This window comes from Triturus cristatus, chromosome 5_1 (genome assembly GCF_964204655.1).
Source record: "Triturus cristatus chromosome 5_1, aTriCri1.1, whole genome shotgun sequence".
Lineage (NCBI taxonomy): Eukaryota > Metazoa > Chordata > Amphibia > Caudata > Salamandridae > Triturus > Triturus cristatus.
In genome coordinates this window covers 343,044,396-343,067,283 of record NC_140587.1, presented here as the reverse complement: position 1 = coordinate 343,067,283, position 22,888 = coordinate 343,044,396, and positions in this window count along the sequence as shown.

Sequence of the window (22,888 nt, the reverse complement as noted above, 5' to 3'; positions counted from 1 at the left end):
GCAAGGGTGTTGGTGCAGTCGTTGATCCATTGTCTGAGGTTGCGGGTGGCGGTGTCAGGATTGGTGGAGTCGGCGGCTGGGTTCTGGGTGAGGGTGGCGGTTAGCTGGTCTTCGGTGACTTTGCTCCAGCAGCGTCGAGGCATCTGTTGAGTGCGGTGGTGCGTGGTGGGCTTCCTGAAGGTGAAGTGGATGCAGTGGTGGTCTGACCAGTGGGGTTCAGTGGTGTGGTTGAAAGAGACGTGGGGGCTTGCGGTGAAGATGGGGTCGAGCGTGTGGCCGGCGGTGTGGGTGTGTGTTGTCACGAGCTGTCTGAGTCCGAGGTAGGTGAGGTTGGCGATCAGGGTGGTGGAGTTGGCATCGTTGTTGTTCTCGAGGTGGAAGTTCAGGTCTCCTAGGAGGATGTAGTCTGTGGAGGCGAGGGCGTGCATGGTGTTGAAGTCGGCGATGGAGTCGCTGAACTGCGGTCGGGGTCCGGGGGGTCTGTAGACGAGGGTTCCTCTGAGGGTGGTGTTGGGGTCGGTGTTTATCTAGAAGTGCATGTGTTCGGCGGTGCTGAGGGTGTCGTCGGTGTTGGTCGAGACTCTGAGAGTGTTCCTGTGGACGATGGTGATTCCTCCTCCTACTCCGTTGGAACAGTCTCTGCGGGTGATCTTGTAGCCTTCCGGGATGGCTATGGCGATGTTGGGTGCTGAAGCGGGGTTCAACCAGGTCTCTGTCAGGAAGGTGACATCCGGGGTGGTGGATTCAAGAAGGTCCCACAGTTTGATGGCGTGTATGCGGGCGGAGCGGGTGTTGAGGAGGATGCAGTTGAGGTAGTTGGGTATCTTGGTTGGCGGTTTGGCTGGCCGGATGCTGGTGAAGCTGCAGCTCCGGCAGTTGAAGGGTCCTTGGGTGCGCTTCGGGGTGGCCCGGTAGCAGATGTGTTCTCGGCCGGTGTTGAGTGCGTGGAGGGTGCTGGCATCGTAGCTCATCTGGGCATTGTTGCGTCCGTGGGGGCCAGGGGTTCTGGTGCGGGCGCGGTCCAGGCGCGGACAGGCGCAGATGGGCTTGCCTTAGGTGCGCCTTTGGCGCGGCCACGCATCGGCCAACATAAAAGGGGATGTGGGAGGGAGGTGCAGTTGGGAGGCAGGAGTGGGGAGGTCAATTAGTTATTACTAACTCCAGTGCGCCGTAAATTAGTTGCGGCCTATTTCCCAGGCTTGATCCCCATAGTCCAAGTCTTGAAGCAGCCCCACAGAAAGCAATGTCTGCAACTACTGATCTCAGCCCCCAACCTGCAGCCAAGCCGGAGTCAAGCTCCGATGACCAGGGAGGAACGGAAGCTATTTCTAGGGAAGAGCGGTAGGGGGGAGGGCTCGTTCTACAAGCACCGCATCGCTGTTAAGAGGAAACCGGGGCGGGGGGGTCACGCTCAATATGGCCGAAGCTGATCAACATAATTAAAGGACCTCCATTCGGAATCTCCTTAACTAAAACAGAAAAAGGACTTCACCCTGAGACTCTTTAATTATAATAGAAAAAGGATTACATTTCTAGCTCTACTCTAGACAGCTAACTATATAGCCATCTTGAACTTCACTAATTAACATTGAAAAAGAACTGCCACTCTGAGAATCTTTATCCTGATATAAAACAAAGGACTACATCACTAGCTCCTCGCTAGCCATTGATCATCATAGCCTCCCTGTTCTAATTTTCATCCATTCCACTTCTACCTAAACCCCTATTCCTTCCCCTCGCCTAGCGCAGCTCTCTCCCAGCCTCGTTACCCGCCCCCCGTAAAGGCAACTTCCCTCACTTCCTTGACCCCCTTAGATCTACCTCTCATCTAACCTTCGAGTATTTATCCCCTTAAGAGGTAGAGAGGTGTGGCTCACTGGTTAGAGGCGGCAGAGCCGTAAGCAGAGAATTGGCCAGGTACCAGGGTTCAATTCCCGATGCGGCAGGGTCATGGACCAGGGTCAAAACGGACTTGATAATTCTCGCCTCGGTACCTGCTCTAACCAGGAACACACTCGGCAACTCTGGGCATTTAGCTTACCTCATCTCTACAACGGCCCCCCACAGACGCCGGGGATGCCTGGTTTCACCTTGGAGATACCCAGAAAGGAACTATCTCACAGGGAAAACCAGGACGGGTTCCCCAGCGGTCTTCAGCGCCAGGATACTCCATGGAGTCACAGTGCGCTTTACAAGTACACTTACATTTTTACATTTAAGGGCATCATCTTGCTTAAACTTCTACCCATTGGTTTACCCCTCATTAATCTAGACACCCACACTATAGAACGCACCGGGAAATGCACCCACTCCATCACCTACCCTCCTAACCTCACTAAAAAAGCAGCCAAAGGCTTCAAACACAACCTATTAAATCCCACCCGGAAACCCCTATCTCTGACCCCTACTTCTCTATGAACAAGGGGCTCATTAAGAACGATATCATATTCTACACGAAAAGGAGAGCTCAATGGAGAAAAGCCTTTATCGCTCTCTTTAAGGTTTCTAACTTAAAGAAAACTGCGCACGGTTTCACCCTATCTATCCTTACCTCCTTATTCTTTAATGCTGCTGCCACTATCTATCATAATGGTATCATCCTAATCCAATCCTCCAACCACAACCGTAATCTGATGGATCATATTTTTCCGCTCATTAAGGATAGAGTCACTCTTACTCTCCCCTTCTCCCCTTCACCTCACCTGGACTTCTACAATTCCCATCCTGCGACTGAAATAAATCAGAACTCCCAGATGACCCTACCCACCACAACTTTATCTTTAGACCCCAACGACAACCCACCCAACAACACTTTCCACCTTACAACCACCCCACTTCTTAACATCGCCAATTCACCCCCCATCCCCCACACCCTGCACTTTTGCACCCCCGCTCCCCCCTCCTCCACTTCTTCTTACAGCTCCTCCCCTGGACACATAAACCCTACACTTACCCCCACGGCTCTTGACACAGCCATATCTAATGAAACTACTTCACCGTACACTCCCTTGGTCCTCCCATCCAATGATGAATCCATCTTGCCTGATAACAGACTTGACCTGATATTATGAACCCTTCAACAAGTCAAATCAGACATACGAGCCCTTCAAGACCTTATCTTACAACAATCGAAGTCCACTTGTACTAAACAAAAATACAGCCCGTCCCCACACCCTAAGATCTCTAACCACATCCAACATCATCCTGCAAACTCCCAAACACATGGATCTCCACGTTGGATCACAGTCCCACACCCTAATGCCACATCCCGACCTATCGGGGGTTAAACCCTCTATCTGACTTAGACCTAATGGCCCTCCTCCAATCCTGCGATCTACCTTACCCTTTTCTCGACACGGGACCTCCAGTTAGCCCGCAATCTGACTCCCAAATTCATTCCATTCCGATCAACACAAACAGAGCCCCTAGACTCAATTCCAGAGGCATTGTGGAAAATAACCTCACTAGAATCCCCATCACAGCTGAACCTACCACTGTAAGCACCCAGCCACGTCTAAGATGTATACTCCTCAACTGCAGGTCCGCCTCCAGACATGCAGCTGATATTGCCGACTTACTTATCATGAACGAACCAGACATTATGATCCTGACGGAAACATGGCTAAATGAAACTTCTACTCCCATCCTGGACATCTTGTTACCTCCTAACTATGACATCACCAGACTTGACAGAACTGACAGGCCAGGCGGTGGGATAGCCTGCATACACCAGACCAACCTAACTGTGACCAATTCCAATGCCCCTGCTATATCATCCTGCGAATACCTATGCTTAAACATCGCCAACAACAGCAAACAAATCTGTTCTCTCCACACCTTCTACCATCCTCCGGGAGATAACCTCAATTTCATAGAACACTTCATGGACATATTAGCCTCAAATGACAATCAACATATTAAACACATTTTCTTAGGGGACTTTCACTGGGATGACCAGAACGACCCTGCGGTTAACCGTCTCAAAGCCTTCATCACAGACCTCAATCTCACTCAAATTTGCAACAGCCCTACACACAACAAGGGTGCAACGCTCAACCTAATTATCTCCACACAGCTAGACTCGATACTCTCATGCGACTGGTCTGACCACCATATATTTACTTTCCAAATCCTTGAATCCTTTAAACGACTCCCGACACAACCCCTGAGAACTAAGATCTGGAAGAGAAACCTGAAAAACATTGGATCTGACCTCTCATCCTTAGATAACGCAAACCCTCTCCGCCCCCCGGAAGACATGAATGATGTACAGGGACTGACAAATCACTACATTCACTCCATGAACAACCTGCTTGACAAAATGGCCCCATTACAACTGAAAAGAACCTCCTCAAAAGACTCTAAACCATGGTACGATGGGAGGCTAAATGATGACAGGCGCTCGCTTAGATTAATTGAACGCCGCTGGAGAGATACTCCCTCAACGGACCTCCTCTAAACTCTGAGAACATCCAGAAATGCCTATTTTAGAAAGATCAAAAAATCAAAAACAGATTTCTTCAGGTCTCAACTAGACCTTGCCAAGAACCGCCCCAAAAAGCTATTCGACCTTATCAAAACCCAAACTAAAAACCTACCTAATGCCCTCAATGCCAGCCTGCTCTCTCTACCCAACTGTGAGGAGTTTGCTTCCTTCTTCACCTCTAAGACAGAATCCATTAAATCGGACCTACACAAGGACCTTAAATCCATATCAGATTTGACTAAGAGCCCTTCTCTCCCCCTGGATGGTGCCCTAGCTAATATCCGGGCCATTATTTAAACCAAAAAACAATGCAACTGGGTCCCATTTTGACATTTACTCTGAAGACTCCCTATTAAAATCACTTAACACACTGAAGCCCTCCAATCACTTCACTGACCCGCTGCCTGCGAACTACCTAAAAGACTTCATTCCTCTCCTACTACCCAGCTGGACTAAGATCATTAACACTTCCCTCCTTCAAGGCTCCATCCCTGACATCTTGAAAATTGGGCAGGTCTCACCTATCCTTAAGAAAACCACGGCGGACCGCTCCGACCCCAACAACTATCGTCCGATATCTAATATCCCTCTGTTAGCTAAACTCCTGGAAAAATGTGTTAACATACATCTGAACAGTCACATTGATCGATACAACTTGCTGAACCAATTTCAATCAGGCTTCAAAGCAGGTCACAGCACTGAATCAGCCATGACTCATGTAGTAGACGACACGCTCAAAATCCTAGGCCAAAATGAAGCTTGTCTACTAATCCTACTCGACCTGTCATCAGCTTTTGACACCGTCAAACACGACAACCTACTTGACCTCCTGAAACACAGAATGGGAATATCTGGAAATGTATTTAACTGGTTCACCTCCTTCCTCCAAATTAGATCCCAAAGATTAAAGGTAAACCAATCCTTGTCCAACCCCATGCCAGTGACATTAGGAGTCCCTCAAGGCTCCTCTCTCACACCCACCTTGTTCAACCTTTTCATGGAACCTCTTACTGATCTCCTCAGCCTCACCAAAATACACTTCCACATGTACGCAGACGACACACAAATATACATCAAGATTCACTCACTAGAGGACATCAAATCGCTCAACAACACACTACAAAAAACCCAAACGTGGTTGGCAGAAAACCATCTGAAACTTAATTCTCTCAAAACGGAATTCCTTTTAATCGCCCCCCGAACAAAACCCACACTATCCTGGACTGGATGAAGCACCTAACAGCTCTAAATGGTCAAACGCTCACAGTCGACTCAGCGAAATCTCTGGGGATAAGGCTAGACAGTAACTTAAAGATGCAGAAACACATTAGCACCTCAACTAAAGGAGCTAACTTCCAACTAAAGACCCTGCGAAAACTGAAACCCTTTCTGCCTGCACACGATTTCAAACAAGCAGTTCAAGCCCTAGTAATCCCCCGAGTGGAATATGGAGCAGTTACCCTATGCGGCCTCCCAAGATCTTCAACAGCACCGTTAAGAGCCACAATCAATTCAGCCACGAGACTCATCACAGGATCTAAAAGAAACGCTCACATCTCCCCTGACTTGAGAGCCATCAACTGGCTTCCATTTGAAGCCAGAATTCACCTAAAAATCGCCTGCATGATGCACAAGGTCTTTTACCACAAAACCCCACAATACCTAGCACAGAAACTGGTTCTCTCTGCGGGCAACAGAGCCTCTAGGAGCGCCAAAACCCTTCTCCCACAACCTCAACGATTTGCCAAGAAAAAAACGTATAACCATTCCTTCTCTGGTATGGCTCCGAAGATATGGAACGCTTTGCCCAGTGAAACAAGAATGAACCCCTCCACTTCAAAAGAGAAGTGAAAGCTATCCTCATGGCTAAATGCACTTGAACTCTATGTCTACTCATTGTATTTCTTTTATTGTCTGTTGTCTGTGTATACTATACTTTGCCTTCTTCCAACCTGTAAAGCACTCTGATACTCACAAGAGTCTAGTTTGCGCTATATATAAAACCTTCAAAATAAATAAATAAATAAATAAATAAATAATGGGGGATGAGGGGGCGGGGCCGCAGGGGACGCAACAGCGGGAAATCAGCGAGGGAGAGCGGAAGGCAAGCGAAGGGGGACAGTGGGGGTAACAGAAAGGAAAGCTACAATGTGGAAGGGTTACTCACAGGGCTAATTACAGTGCAAAAGAAAACAGTACAATACAAGAGACAAAAAAAAATAAACCAAAAAAACAAGCAGAGCCAAGGCGGGCCTTGAACCCTGGATACAGCGGCAGGATCTGGCTGGGGGCACTGGCGCAGACAGGTGGAGCTGCACGGTGTGTGGAGCGACCTGCCTGGAGGCAGAGTTACGTCGCTCTTACTGCCACGCAGCGGCCGCAATAAATGGGGATGTGGGAGGGAGGTGCAGCTGGGAGGCGGGAGTGGGGAGGCCAATGGGGGATGAGGGGACAGGGCCACAGGGGACGCAGCGGTGGGAAATCGGCGAGGGAGAGCGAAAGGCAAGCGAAGGGGGGACAGTGGGGGTAACAGAAAGGAAAGCTACAATGTGGAAGGGCTATACACAGTGCAAAAGAAAATAGTACAATACAAGACACAAAAAAAATAAACCAAAGAAACCAAAAAAACGAGCAGAGCCAAGTAGGGCCTTGAACCCTGGATTCAGGGGCAGGATCTGGCTGGGGGCACTGGCGCAGACAGGTGGAGCTGCGCGGAGTGTGGAGCGACCTGCCAGGAACTCTGCTTACCTGACAGTAATGGAAATGTGCTGACAAAATGGCTGACACTTGGGACGGGTGTTTGGAGCACAAGGCCATGATGGGATTTGTGATGAACTCTGATTACAGGCACCAGTGTCAGACATCTTGATAGTACATTGCACCTTACTGTGAGGAAAGCAGAGTCCCGGGTGTTCTGTTTGGGCTGGCTGGGAAGGAGTGTGGGGGACAGGGCCTGATGGGAAATGTAGTCTGTGCAAACACTACTCATTCCAAACAGCACAACAAGCCCACCTGGAACTATGCTTAACTGACAGTGAGTGGAAATGTACTGGCAAGATAGATGACACTGGGGACTGCTGTGTGGACCACAAGGCCCTGATGGGATTTGTGACCAACTCAGACACCAGGCACAAGTGTCACACATCTTGATAATCTATTTCCAATACTGTCAGTAAAACATTCTGCCATGTGGTCAGTTTTCTCTGAGTGAGAAGAGTGTGTGTAGGACAGAGCCTGATGGGAGTTGGAGGAATGGAAAACACTCCTACACCCAGCACAAACACTTAATCTGAGTCTATGGCTACCTGACAGTGAAAGGAAGTGCACTAGCAAGATGGCTGACACTGTTGCATGGTGTTTGGTGCACAAGGCCTTGTTGGGATTTGGATTCAAGTTAAACACCATGTAGCAGTGTTAGCATCCTTGCTAGTACACTTCCCCTCACTGCTAATCAGCCACTGTCTCAGTGGAGTTTGCTGGGCTGGGTGGGAGGAGGATTATTTGGAATTGCCACAACTCACATCAGGCACTATCTAACATACACCTTCCCACCAACCACAGACATCCCAGCAGGAACTAACCTTACCCACAGCGTTTCTAAATGTACTAGCAGGATGCATGACACTGGGCACTGGTGTATGCATTTTCCAAAAATAACAACAGGGAAACATGCTCCAAACACCAGGCACCAGTGTCAGACATCTTTGTCACTACATATCCACTCACTCTCAGGAAAGCACATTTACAGGGGTGCTGTTCCTGTACTGTGGAATATGTGTGTGTAGTACAGGGCCTGATGGGAGATCTGTAAATTGAAAACACTCCGCCTCCCACATAGCCCTACAGGCCCACTATGATGCATGCTTACCTGACAGTGAGTGAGGCCAGCATCATGGATAAAGGAGGCCAATCAACCTACATAAACTCATCGTTAGGTTCAGTAGGCTATGTAATGGGTATGATTTGAGGGGCTTGGGACATTCACATCAATCATTGTGTCATTTCCGTACCCACAAGGTGAGCTGGGAACACCTCTGGAGCCAACCAGGACAGCCAGTCCCAGACTCTGGTCCACCCTGGGCTCTCCGGCGTAGATGTCTCTCAACCATCTTCTGACGATCAGGAGAACCTGGCCGATCAGGTTTGGATCACCCCACAGCACCAGCAGTGGCTACATAAGGATTCTCTGTGACCATTCCCGCCTCAGCTTAAAATACCGAGCTGACCCCTACCCTCACGGAAACAGCAGCCCGGGACACAACCGACAGCACAGCAACACAGGGCACTCTGGAGTTGGGGGACAACAACACCACTGTCAATGATGAAAAAGGCTTAGTGATGACTGGGCAACCAACAACTTGTGCTGCTCATGTAGGTAAGGGTGGTGGGAGGGGACGTGGGGACCGGGGCCATCATGCAGCTGGTCCTCTCCAAGATCCTCCACGCGTATGAGGATTGCCAAAGAGATTTTGGTCAGGTCGTTGGGATCCTCAGGACCATTGAACAGCAGCATGCAGCCCAAAATGAAAGACAAGTTCATGAGCAAAAAATTGATGACATGACAGCGGTGCACAGGGACTTTGAAACCTGCCTCAGCCAGATTGCTAACAACATGTCCACACCTCTGTGTGCCCACAACTTCCAGTGCAACAACATCTGCACAAACCACAGGGAGCGATGTGGACTCAGGCAAAGAGCCCCCAGCACCGCTGCTGCCTGCACCTGAGGGTCTCACCGAAAAACATACAAAGGGTCTTTGGAAGAAGAATCCTTGAGAGACAGATGGCTATGCTTTACCACCAGGAAGTGACAAACTGCTCCTGATATCCTCCATTGTGTGCCAAGCGTTCACTTTGTTGACTGTCATTAAACTGTTCCACAATGGCTGGAGAGTCTAAGTTGTACTTTGGATTAAAAAAACAGTGGATTTACTTTTGAAGACTTCATCTACAAACACTACCAACTCCTCTCTGCACTTTTGTTGTTGTTGTTGTTGTGAGCACACCACCATTGTGTAGAAATATCTCCTATCTTCATGCACAAAAATAAACGACTTTTCACCAAGGTACTTGCTCATGTCATGACTTAGAATACCAATGTACATGTTGTAATGAGCCACAAAATTACAAAGATGTAACTGTTAACAACATTCGTTGCATATCACTTCGAAAAAGTAAGCTAAGGGCTTGTGAGTAAATGTACCTTGACACAGCATTATATATGGAGACACAAGGTTATTACACAACCCGTAGTACTTGGTACAGATTCAATGGAAGTCTACTGTATACAAAACTATCTCCATTTACCAGCACAATCAACAAACTTTGTCAGCAAACCAAATCATCATGGCCCATTTTAGTAGATAAAAAGGTTTGGCGTTGTGTGATAACAGACAAGGCATACCTCAATGTGTAACACAGGTCCAGATACAACATGGCGCATTTACACAAAATAAGGTCACATGACACATGAACAAAATGAACACAGATTTAAAAAAAAAATCTGGTCAGAAGGTAGTGTGTGCCATGGATTTCCGCAACAGTTCAGTGTTGTAGTAATGTCACTACCTGATGGGTTTGGTGAGGACACAATTCTGCTGTTGACATGGCAAAATACCCTGGTAAGGAGAAACATAGAACAGAGTCAGTAACTCAGGAATAATGTTGCTTAATGTTACTAACTATCTCAGCTAAAGCATACAAATGTCAGTGTGAACACTAGCTAATATTGAGGGTAGCATTGTACATGTTAACCGGAAACTTTTATTGAGCAACTCTGTACAAACTCATGAAAATTAACATACACTCAGCAGCATACATACACATTTACAACAGCAACACCCAAACAAACATTTTGAGGTTGTCACCTCTCATTGAACACTTACATTCAGGTGAAGAAATTGCGGATAAGTTGTTGTGGAAAATCCCCACCATCAATCTCATCGTCACTGGCATCATGTCCCAAGCCTGAATCCTCCCTTGCTGGTGGCTGCTGGTCTCCGTCATTCAGTATTAGTTATGTTATGAGGTTTTATAGAGCGCACAGCTTCCCCGGTAAAGGGGAGTGCCAGCGCTGATAGGAGACAGAAATGGAGGCAAGCAACAGAAAGAGGTCTAAATTGAAGGGAAGAGGTGGGTCTTAATAGCCTTATGGAAAGCCAGGTAATTATCGATGCTGCGAATGTGTATAGGAAGTGAGTTCCTGAGTTTGGCTGTCAGTGTGTGGAAAGAGCGCCCACCAGGTCGTACCCTCCTTATCCGGAGAACAACTGCCAGGTGATGACCTATCGAGCAGAGTTGGCGAGTGGAGATGTATGATGAGAGCAGATTGGCCAAGATGCCAGGTGAGGAAAAATTCAAGATCTTAAACGCAATGCAGAGAGACTTTAACTCCACTTGTGAAGCTGATGAATAGCGCCTGTGGTGGGGCAGTTTCTAAGAAGACCAAGGAGAGTTCTGGCAGCTGCATTTTGGACCCTCTGTAGTCTCACAATTTCAGACTTGTTTGTCCCCAGGTAGAATGAGCTGGCCTATTCCAGTTTTGACAAAACGGAGGCCTGGACAAAAACCTGCCTGATGGATGGATCGAAAAAACCCAATAGCGGTTTGAATCCCCGTAGTATACCGAAACACGTCCCTGCCACCTTCTTAGTTTGGGCCTGGAAGCGGAGAGCCGAGGTGGCCCAAACACCTAGATTTTTCACCACCTTTTTGGAGTGGGGTGCACAGCCCAGGTTAGCAGGTCACCAGTATTCACTCCACAGCTCAGGATCTTTCCCTACCAGCAAGACCTCAGACTTGCTGGTATTGAGCTGGATGCATTCGGCAATCATCCACCCCGCGCCAGCAGCAAGATCGCTCCAAAACTTATGAGAGTCCTGCACACAGTCATCGGAGAGTGCAACTATCAACTGCGCATCATCTTCATATGATATTACTTTGAGCCCTCTGCTCCTGGCCACCGCTGCTAATGGTTGGACATATAGGTTGAAAAGCATTGGGCTCAGAGCTGAGCCCTGTGGCACGCCCTGTTTAATAGTATGAACCATGGAGGTGAAAGGGGGGGCTGTTACCTGGAAGTTCCTCTCAGAAAGAAAAGAGGTGAACCAGGCCAGTGCAGGGCCCACAATGCCTGCCTCCTCCAACCTTTGCAGTAAGATCTGGTGAGAGACCGTGTCGAACGCAGCACAGAGATCGAGTAAAATCAGTGCCGAAGTACATCCCTTATCCAGTGCAACCCTCAGAAGTTCGGTCACCACTAGGAGGGCTTACTCAGTCTGGCCTGGGTGGAGGCCATTCTGAGAGGTGTCAAGAATTTTTTTCTCCCGCAGAAAGCCTGTCAAGATGGAGTTTATGTAGGCCTCAGAGATCTTAGATGCCCACGGCAGGAGAGAGATAGGACGAAAGTTCTCAGGTTTGGCTGAACCGAGGGAAGGTTTTTTTAACAGGGGGACAACCCTCGCCTGCTTCCAAGTCCTGGGAACAACTGCCATAGACAGGGACATGTTAATCACCTGGCCCAGGGGTGTAAGATGCACAGTTAGCAGTTTCATTAATTGATCGGCTTCATGGGATCAGCAGGAGAGCCGGATTTAACCTTGCTGCATAGTGAGCGCAGCAGATCCTGGGAGATCGGCGGGAAGACGGCAAGCATGTGAGTGTGACGGGGTCTCCCTACAGGGTCAGGGCACATATCCACTTGAGGAAAGGTTTTATAGATGTTTTCCAAATTGTTGACAAAGAAGGTGGCGAGAGCCTCACACTGCTCATTCGACGTGATAGAGAACGCTGCAGATACCCCAGCTGATTTAAGATCTTTAAGTATGGAGAAAATACTCTTGGTGAGGTTACTGCTGCTCCTGATCCCGTCTGTAAAGTAGGCAGCCCGTTCTTTCTGGATAGCCCTGTGATATTTATTGATGGCCTCCTGATAACACCCTTTCTGGGTAGGGTCATAATCTCGTCCCCAAGCCCGCTCCAACCGCTTTACGCATGGTAGAGAGCCTGTCATTATACCAAGGACTAGATTTGGTGTTACAGCACTTAGACCGTTTAACAGGAATAAGTGTGTCCAGAGGGCGGAGGATCCAGTCGAATATCGCTTTGTCTGCAGCATCATCTGGCAGGCTGGGTGTGTTCATAGAGAGGAGGCGTGGAACTAGTCAAAATTTAATTTGTGCCAGGGGCGTTTGAGAGAGAGAGAGAGAATTTCTGGGGGACTCTCCGAGGGGGCTGTACCCCCGGAGTGTCTTGGAGATCAGATAATGGTCAGTCCAGCACACTGGGATGGGGGTAGTGAATGTGAGAGAGGAGAGGTTAGAGAAGACTGGATTTAGCAGATGGCCAGTAGAGTGTGTAGGGCCTAGAACCTGTTGGAACAACTCACAAGCCACTAGGTCAGTAGAGAAGTTGCCCACTTCTTAGTCATGGGGGTTGTCAAGATGCAAGTTCAGATCACCAATGACACTGAAATTGGAAGCTCTAATGGCCAGGGAACTAACTGTGTCAATTAGTGCAGTCCTAAGCTCCTTCAAAGGTCCAGGTGGACGATAAATCAGTAGGCCAGACATGGTATAGCTGGCTTTGAAGTGGAATTTCCTACCGGATTGCAATGTTGTGGAGCAAGAATGATGCTGTGATTATCTTGCACACCTTCAAGGGATCATATTGGAGTGCTCCTCCTGTGCGATCCAGACACTGGAACCTTGTTTTAAGGAGACCAAATGTCAGCTCAACCACTTGGCTGGTACGGCCCTGAGCCTCATTTAACCACACTTCTGCAGGGTTGACTGGGTTGCGAAAAGGTGTTAGAAACCAGGGAAGGTTTGGGTATCTAGAGTCACCTACATAGAACACAGAAACAAGTTCAGTTGTCTGACAACAGAGCACTATCTGACATGCAATCAACACACACTACAACATACACATACAACATCACCTACCAACAAGCCAGGCCCAGTCACGTTGCACCTGAGACAGCAAATTTGTGATGACGTTGTTTCTCAGGATATAGGCATCATGTGCTGAGCCAGGGAAACGTGCAAAGATGTGTGAGATCAACATGTCCGCCAAACACATCACCTGGACATTGATGGAGTGGAATTGTTTCCTGTTGCGGTAGACCTGTGGTGTTACCAAAGCAAAATTGGTTTCAGCAATTGCTCCAATGATGTGGGGTATATGTCCGAAGGCGTAGAATTTCCCCTTGAAGTCAGAAAAGTCACCTGGTGTTAGGAACTTGATGTACTGTTCCAGGTGATGGAGCAATGCCTCCAACACATCACACAGGACACGGCAGAACATTGTTTGTTACATTGCACCATATGTTGCCACAGTATACTGGAAATAATCAGTGGCAAAGAAATGTAAGGCATCCATAACCTTCACTTGAGGGTCAGTGTAGTCGGTAAGACCTCAGACCTCCTGGTCAGGGACCTGCCCTCTCCCCCGCGGATCTGCTGGTGTGCCATTACTGTAGTTGTGACGCTGCCCTGACTAGCAGGGTTTGAGTCTGCTCTTCGCCGTCCTTATTTATGTATCATGCCCCTGTTTATGTGCCTGTATTGTGCCTCTATTTTGTGACTTGTTCCTTGCATTTTGCCTTTCGTGCCTGCCTTGTACTCTGCTTTTTGTGTCCGCTGCCTTTTTCTTTTTCTCCGTCCCCACTTCACCACCGCTGCTGCCCCCGCGGCCCCTCACTGCATCCTCTTTCAGCACCCTACTGCGCTTTTCTTCCCCCCTCCCTATTTAATGGCAGTCGCTGCGAGGGTAGCGGAGCAGGACCTCTAACCTCCTGGTCAGGGACCTGTTCTCCCCCGCAGCTCCGCTGGTGTGCCGTTACTGCAGTTGTGATGCTACCCTGACTAGTAGGGTTTGAGTCCACTCTCCATTGACCCTATTTAGGTATTGTGCCCCTGTTTGTGAGCCTGTATGGTGCCTCTATTTTGTGACCTGTCTTGTACTGTGCTTTTTGTGCCTGCTGCCTTTTTCTTTTCCTCCGTGCCCACTTCACTGCCCTTTCCCACCGTTGCTGACCCTGCAGCCCCTCCCCCCACCATTTCCTGCTCCCAGCTGAACTTTCCCTCCCCATCACCTATTTAATGGTGGCTGCTGCGAGGGTAGCAGACCAAGGCCTCTGGCTTTCTGGTCAGGGACCTGCTCTCTCCCCCGCAGCTCGTTGGTCTGCTGTTACTGCTGTTGTGACACTGCCCGGACTAGCAGGGTTCAAGTCTGCTCTCCACTGACCCTATTTAGGTATCGTGCCCTGTTTGTGAGCCTGTATTGTGCCTCTATTTTGTGACTTGTTCCTTGCATTTTGCCTTTTGTGCCTGCCTTTAACTCTGCTTTTTGTGCCTGCTACCTTTTTCTTTTCCTCCGTGCCCATTTCACCACCCTTTCCCACAGCTTCTCACTTCCCGCTCCCAGCTGCGCTTTCCCTCCTCCTCCCCTATTTAATGGGACGCACTCAGCGGGCGCCCTCGCCAAAGGCAGCCCATCTGCACCTGACCACGACCCAACCAGTGCCAGGGATCCTGGCTCACCGACCATCCGCCGCTGTGACTCAGCTGCACTCCTCACACTCAACCCCAGAAGGAGCAACAACTGCCAGCTGTTTATGCCGAGAACCACCCACGGTCAGTTCTCCTGCCGTCACTGCCGCCAGACCTTCACCACCGACTGCATTCCCATGGTCACTGCAGTGACACCGAATGCCAACACCTCAGAAGCCCTGAGGTGAATCCTCCTCCACGTGCACTCCCTACACAGACACGCCGTAGAGATCTGGGACCTCCTCGATACCCTCTCACCAGGCGCCTTTTTAACAGAAATCGGGACCAATGCCTTCTCTGCCCCCGTCATCACCACTGCCATCCCTGACAGATACCAGACGCAGAAGAAGGACCGCACAAACCACCCAGGAGGAGGACTCGCCATCTTACACAAGAGCTCCCTCTGACTCTCCACCTCGAAAGACTCCTTCTCAACCACCGAACACCTTCCCTTCCAGGTCCAGACCAGCCCTAGAACCACACTTTGTGGCACCCTCGCCTACAGACTCCCCGGCATGTGCTTCATTCGCCACCACCATCACCAACCTCATCACATCCCACACCATCGCCTTCATGGACTACATACTCATCAGAGACTTGAACTTTCACCTTGACAACCCCAGCGACCCCAACTCCACCACCCTCCTGGATAACCTCACCAACATCGGACTGAAACAACTCGTCACCACACCCACCCACAAGCAGGACACACCCTCGACCCCATCTTTGCAGGAGGTAACAACATCCACTTCTGCCACACAATGCAACCCCCATGGACAAACCACCATTGCATACACTCCCTGGTCAACAAACCCACGCCGCCCAAACCTGCCCTGCGCCCTCCATCAACGAACAATTGCGCCTTCGTCAGGAATTGCCACAGATTACCTGAGAACAATAGATTAAAAAATACACACTGACAATCAATTTTATTTCTCATTTTTTGAGTAAAAACACAACAAATATATTTTATGCCTCCATTTTTAAAAAAACAACTATTGCTAAAACGAATATGTAGTGATCGAAGTTAAAGAGATGAAAAGTGACTTATAAAAACATAAGAAAATACAGTGACTTACCAAAAAAGAAAACAAGTCAGGTAGTCTCACTTCCAAAATCCTCCTAGTGTTAAAGATTCCTATAATAATGCTTGCTTTCAAAATTATTTGATGGCCTTCTCTTGTATAGAGGTTGATATATTGAATAAGGTATATAGGATGGGTTCCAATCTGCAATAATCAACATGATTCATTAAGGTAGAAATTCTGATTTGTTAATCCATATGATTTCATGAAAGCAGAAATATTTACCCTCAATCCGTGCTTCACGTATTTCTATCTATATATATTTATTTCTTTAGAGCTTCTGCCGCTTCATGAAACAGTAGTATTTAATTTGTGTTATCTACAAAATAAAAACACAGTTTTATTGAAATCCTTTCTTACATTGAATTTGAACAGACGTACCGACAAATTAAAGTATTTTCTTGTCGGAAATTTACAAAATTATACTTTCAGATAGTTATTTTGTCTCAATAGTGGCATTACTCATTTTAGTATCTCTCTGTCACAATTTGTGACAATAATACAAAGCGTGCAGAGAATATTGAAGAAACATTTCATTTCCTATATGTATGGTTTTAAGATCCAGATACCATTGCCGCCATTTTATTAGTGTTTCATACTGTCCTACTTTGTTTAAAGATAATACTGCACTAAAACATTTAGGTCAAATCCGTAAAACTTCTTGTTTCTTACAAAGTATGACAAAATATATGTATATCTTACCGAGTTCCGGATAAGATTACGTGAAAATTTCTTAGTGACGGTCCATATTGATAGCGACGGACCTTAGTTTTTTAATGTTAAATTCCTAAAACGGGAGAGGCAAAACAGAAGAAGAGAAAGAACCAAGCTTACAATCCTCCTCTCTTTAAATATGGCATACTAAATACTGTGGTACTTTGTTTATTTTCGACTACTAATTTCTTCCTACCTATTCCTTAAAGAACCATCAACGGTAAAAATTCCATTCAAAGTGGCCAAGAGCATCTCGTAAGTCTTGCTTTCTTCATCAATTTCAAAAGACTATCTCACTCATTTAAATGGTGGAAGTTTACTCTACTTCCTGTCAGGTGACATGTACGGGCCGTCGTGACGTAATTGTCACGCACCATGTGATAATTCTTACACTTTATTAAAAATGAATCTCACATCCTAATTTGTTTTGAACTGAATTTTATTGGTTCTCATTATGGCCTAAACTTTAGGAAACCGAGTCCATTTGAATGTACAATCTGAGTGAAAAATATTATGTGTATAGAATTACCAGTTATTGTTTCAAATACTTAATAACCTGAATGAAATTCAAACCTATTTTTCCTCTCAACTCCAGTTGAATCAAATAGGGTCAACTAGAATTACATTATTGGATCCTATTTTTATACTAGGATGATATTTTGATGATGCGAGTTCCTCCTTTGTTAGTTATTTAAAGCTCAACCTTATTAATCTATGTACTATGTTGACACCGAGGAACGTACAGGGCGATTTAAAGTGTCCTAAACTGGATGCTTCTTACATTTTATTAAGAACGATTTTCACGTCCTAAATTATTTTACTGAATTTTGCTGGTTCTCATTGTGGCCTAAACTGGTATTGGAGTCCATTAAAATATACAACTATATGAATAGAACATATTGTATGTATAAAATTACAAATTATTGTTTTTTAAAACTAAATGACCTGAATAAGATTCAAACCTATTTCTTTTCTCGACTCCAGTTCATTCAAAATGGACCCACTATAAATCCATTATTGAGTACCAATCAATTGTTTATGTTGAGACTTATCTTTAAAAGAAATGAGAACCTGAACAGCACTCTTATATAATTGCATGTTCCCAAGGTAGTTCATTGTTTAATCCTTTTTTAAAAGTGTTAAGAGAGAAGATCCAATATACCTCTCTTTTTTTACAAATTTGCATACAACCTTTATCTTCTTGTGTATGGATCTTTTCCAATATTCTCCATCGCATGTCTTCTGGTTTATGTTTAAGGTCTATATATTGCTTGACTAGGGGTGCAGTTAGTTTAGCTGCCCTAATAGCAGAGCGGTGTTCAGCAATTCTTATCTGAACAGGTCGCGATGTCTCACCAACATAGCCTAATTGGCATGGACATGAAATGAAGTAGATCACATTTTGTGTCTTGCAATTTCATAGTTGTTGTGCCTGTATAGCGAAACCATTATGTATCAGAGTTTCTCCTTCTATAATGGTCTCACAGGATTTACAAGATGAACATTTCACAGTTCATTAATAGGTACACTACCATTAATGTTTTTTTTAATAAACTGTGGTCTAGAGGAATGGGAACTGTATCGTGAATGTACAAATGCCTGCACAACACCGGACCCCAATACCTCAACGAGAGAATCTCCTTCCACGTACCCAAGAGAAAACTCTGATCACCCGACCTTGCCTTTGCCGAAACCCCGTGCATCCACAAAGCCAGAACAGGTTGAAGAACCTTCTCAAACATCGTGGCCAAGACCTGGAACGAACTCCTGATCGACATCAGACGCGCCCCCTCCCTGGACACCTTCAGGAAGATGCTCAAGACCTAGCTCTTCAACTGAACGGAGCTGCTATCCCTCTCCAGTGCCTTGAGACCGTCACTGGCAAGTAGCATGCTTACAATCCAATTGATTGATTGATTGATTGATTGATTTATTGATATGTGCGACCAGGCATCAAATCTTGTGTCAACTGCTCAGCCAACTGTTCAATTATTGGCCTGGTGAAACGATATTTTCAAATTGTGTCACGTTCCTCCATGGTCTGCAGATCTGGGAAGGGCCTGTAGACTGGTGGTCATCTGTGATACCTATGTGTAGAGTGTAAACACAATTGTTGGTAGATACAAATAGACAGGATAACATGCATTAATACAAACAGAACATGAAATATGAGCACAAATTATACTATATATTTGAAATACACGTTTAAATGAATAAGATCAATCTTAGATACATATCACAGCATTATGACCCATTCCAGATCTGTTACCACGGTATGGTCACACAGCAATTTGAGTGCCATAGTGACACATTCACTAGTGTCCATCACCGTTCATGTTAATCTAGCATCACATACTAAACAACACAACACCAAATAAGATGAGATATTGGTTTGTGAGAACAATTACACGCTTAAAATGAACCCACATTCGGATCAAGAAATGCCAGATATGTGGAACGCCATATGCATACCGCGTCTCACTCTAAACATTATACACACTACTTTCACAGGGTTAGGTCTGCATCACACATACAATTACATACACAAACCAATAACTATGTAGGAGTTGCATATATGACGCCTTCATACACTTGAGACTGGCACAACAAAGATACACTGGTAAATCACACAACAAACTCATTCTGTTTTGGCTGCATATTGCCACAGTCTACTCAGTCAAAGGTAAATGCTTTAACCATGAATTACACACAAAACATTTAGAGTCAGATTTCACACTGATTGCACACTGGGTCGCACAGTCACCAACTGCAGTAAATATGAAAGGATAGGCTTGTACATCCCCATAAAGTCACCTGAACTGTGACCAAGCCTAGGAGGGTTTATGGAGAACTTATGAATCATGTTGTTATTAGCCACAAATTCAGTGTGTCACGTACCTCTCAGAGTTAGCTCCTCAGGGAGTGTGAGCTATTCATATAAAGGTTCATTTCATCTTGAAAAACCTGCCTCCACACATGTAATGCTCAAAAATAAAACAATCACAGAAGTGTCTGCCCTGCTGACCAATTATTCAAAGGATGCGGAAGCCACATCAGAACCAATTAGGATACAGCCACTGGCTGCAAGTTCTTATGGTGATAGACACAGGTGAGTATATAAAGGAAGCGGTAGCCGCACCTGAACCAATTGGGACACAGCCATTGGCTGAAAGTTGTTATGGTGACAGACGCGGGTGGGCATTCAAATGATGCGGTAGCTGCATCTGAACCGATTCGGACACAGCCATTGGCTGAAAGTTGTTATGGTGACAGACACATGTTCCAACTCCTATCCTCATTGCATGGAAACTGACTCAATAGTCTCCCATCACCAATGTATCAAAGTCACACGTGGGCAGATGATGAGTTTTTGAACGTTGCGGTAGGCGTGTTGTCTGCAGGCAATGTTATGCAATGGACCGATTCGTAAAATGCGACCAACGCAAACCTATCACTTTGGCTGCATGGATTTAAGACCGCCTCTGCTGCTTAGATATATCTGTCCGTTCCCTTGAGAATTCACTTGCTTGCTGTGAGAAGTTGGCCTGATGTATGATGTCACTAGTTATAGTGTACACCTTATATCAGTCCAAATACCCTTATGGTGATTGGTTGTAAAGTCAACCTTATAGACCAGCTATCCTAGTGGTAGCATGGACAAGAGCAGTCTTAGGCTAAACTCTGAATGGCATGTGAAGCCAGCTGTGATACCATATATAATCCCTTGAATACCAAATGAAAGGACACCACAACAGATATATATATAAAATAAAGTGTATTTATTCTAAACAAACCCTCAGCACTCCTTATGAGATTAGAGGTAAGTACAACACAGTCTTATTTAAGCATACATTAAGTCACACAGGTAAGTAATACAGTTAGGCCCTAGGGGCCACGCAAACCATATACTAAGTAAGTGATATAAGAACCACTGTCACGGAAATAGAATAGGCCTAGGCCTAGGGAATCGCTGGGGCTACACTACACTAGCGTTAGTTAGGAAGTGGGAGGCCCACGGGATTCGTGTGCAGAGTGGAAACACTCACGCGTAATGCGTAAAAGTCAATAGCAATAGTACAGTTTAGAAAACGGTAGATTTAGGACACTTCCGGAGTAGCTAGGAAGTTGAGACTTGAAAACTAGACACTAGGATAGTCACTATCCTGATGAGCACCGGAGTACCCAAGTTACCTAGCCCACAGGCTGCGGGTGCATAGGGGTGAAGATGCGTCGTTTTCGTCGTCGACTCCTATGGATGCCTGAAGAAAGATGCTGACAGGCAGTCAGTGAAGACTGTCCGGTGGATCCCAAGGCTGGGATCAAGAAGAGAAGAAACCTGCAAGCAGAAGGGACAGAGTCAAGGTCACTAGCCAGTGACCACGTGGAACCAGGAAGGAACCAGGCGATGTCGTGAAGATTGCAGGTGAAGGTGAAGCTTGTCGCTGCAGCCAGGAGGACCAGGAAGCGTTAAGGACGACCAGGACCAGGAGGCGAGCTGTCCCACGAAGGCTCTTGCTGTCGGCGGCGTCGAAGTTGGACTAGGACTCACCAAGCCTTGGCAAGCGGAACCCACGAAGAACGAAGGACTTGCTTCTGGTGCAGACCAGGAAGGTCTGGGGTGCTTCTTCTTTGCAGAGAAGCGGGAGCCAGTCTGGAGGAGCCAAACCAGCGCAGAAGATTTCAGGGTGCGTCGTCACAAAGGCCACTAGCCAGCGGGCAAGCAACTGGACAGACGTGGCAAGCAGGAAAATGCTGAAGGGCCCCACGCAGGACTCGTGGAGTGTGGGGGGCTGATCTTCGGTGCAGATGGTGCTTGAGGTTGGGGCTTCTCAATCCCCGGTGCACAACTTCGAGGGTACCTCAGAAGCTGCGCTGTAAGTTACTAGCCACTTTTTCCAGGTAGCCGGTCCCACGTCGCTTGTCGCCTCCACGGATCTCAGCTCTGCTGCAGATGTGGATGAGGGTCGGAGAAGTCTGGAAGTCAAGGCTCTGGTCGGGCTCTGCAGTCAGTTCCTCGTAGAACGGTCGCAAAGCAAAGGGTAGTCTCTTGATGGTGCCTGTTTGCACAGGGTAGCCACTCCTTGGCTACAAGGGAGATTCTTCAGTCTTCTTCTTTCGTCGAATGTCGAAGGTCCAGAGTTTCTGTTCAGTTTTGCAGGTTCAGGATAATCTAAAGTCTTGAGGCCCAACTCCCACTCTTATACTAATCTGGGGGGCTGGGATACCTGCTAGGTCACGCCTTATGGGTGGGACCTGGGAGGGGGTGGTTACACCCACTTCCCTTTGTCCAGTTTCGCGCCAGAGCTGGGGCTGGAGTGCCCCAGCGCCGGTTTGAACTGGACTTTGCAAGGAACACCTTGTGTGCCCCAGGCATGTCTCATTCCTTTCAGCCCACCCTGCCCCAATACACTAAAGGCTGTCTGGGGAGGTGCTAGCACCTCCCCAAGCAGGAAACCTATTGTCCAGGCCTCCCTGGCTGGGATCACTCCCAGCAGCAGGAGGTCAGACTTGTGTCTGTGGCAGCAGCATCCATTTTGTGATGCTGAGGCTTTGGTTAGAGTTAAACAGCAAAGTAGGATCTTAACATGTCTCTCCCTCTAGAAGGGAGGGATAATATCCTCATCACCAGAAATGGTATGGGGGTATTATTCCAAAGTGTTAGACACCTTACACGACATGTTTTGATAAAGCCAAACCATAGTTACCATAACCGTTTAAGATTATAAGGCACTTTAAGAGTATATGGTAGGCTATATCATAGAACAGCTATAAGGACTTGGTTCCGAAAGCTGCAGACAGGCTCAGCTCATGCTAGAGCACCATCTCACATGTTACCAAGCACTCTGCCTCCAGGATTGTTAAGGCCTGCCATAGGAGTGACTGATAGGTACACATGTGTCTATATATAAGGGTAGATGTAGGCATACTATACCTAAGCAAGGGGTGATTACACGACCTTGCCCCAGCTGAGTGATCAGCCAGTTGTGTCTGATTGGAAGGCCAGACCAGGGGTGGCATAATACATGCTGCAGCCCCTGGGAGGCCTAGGGTACA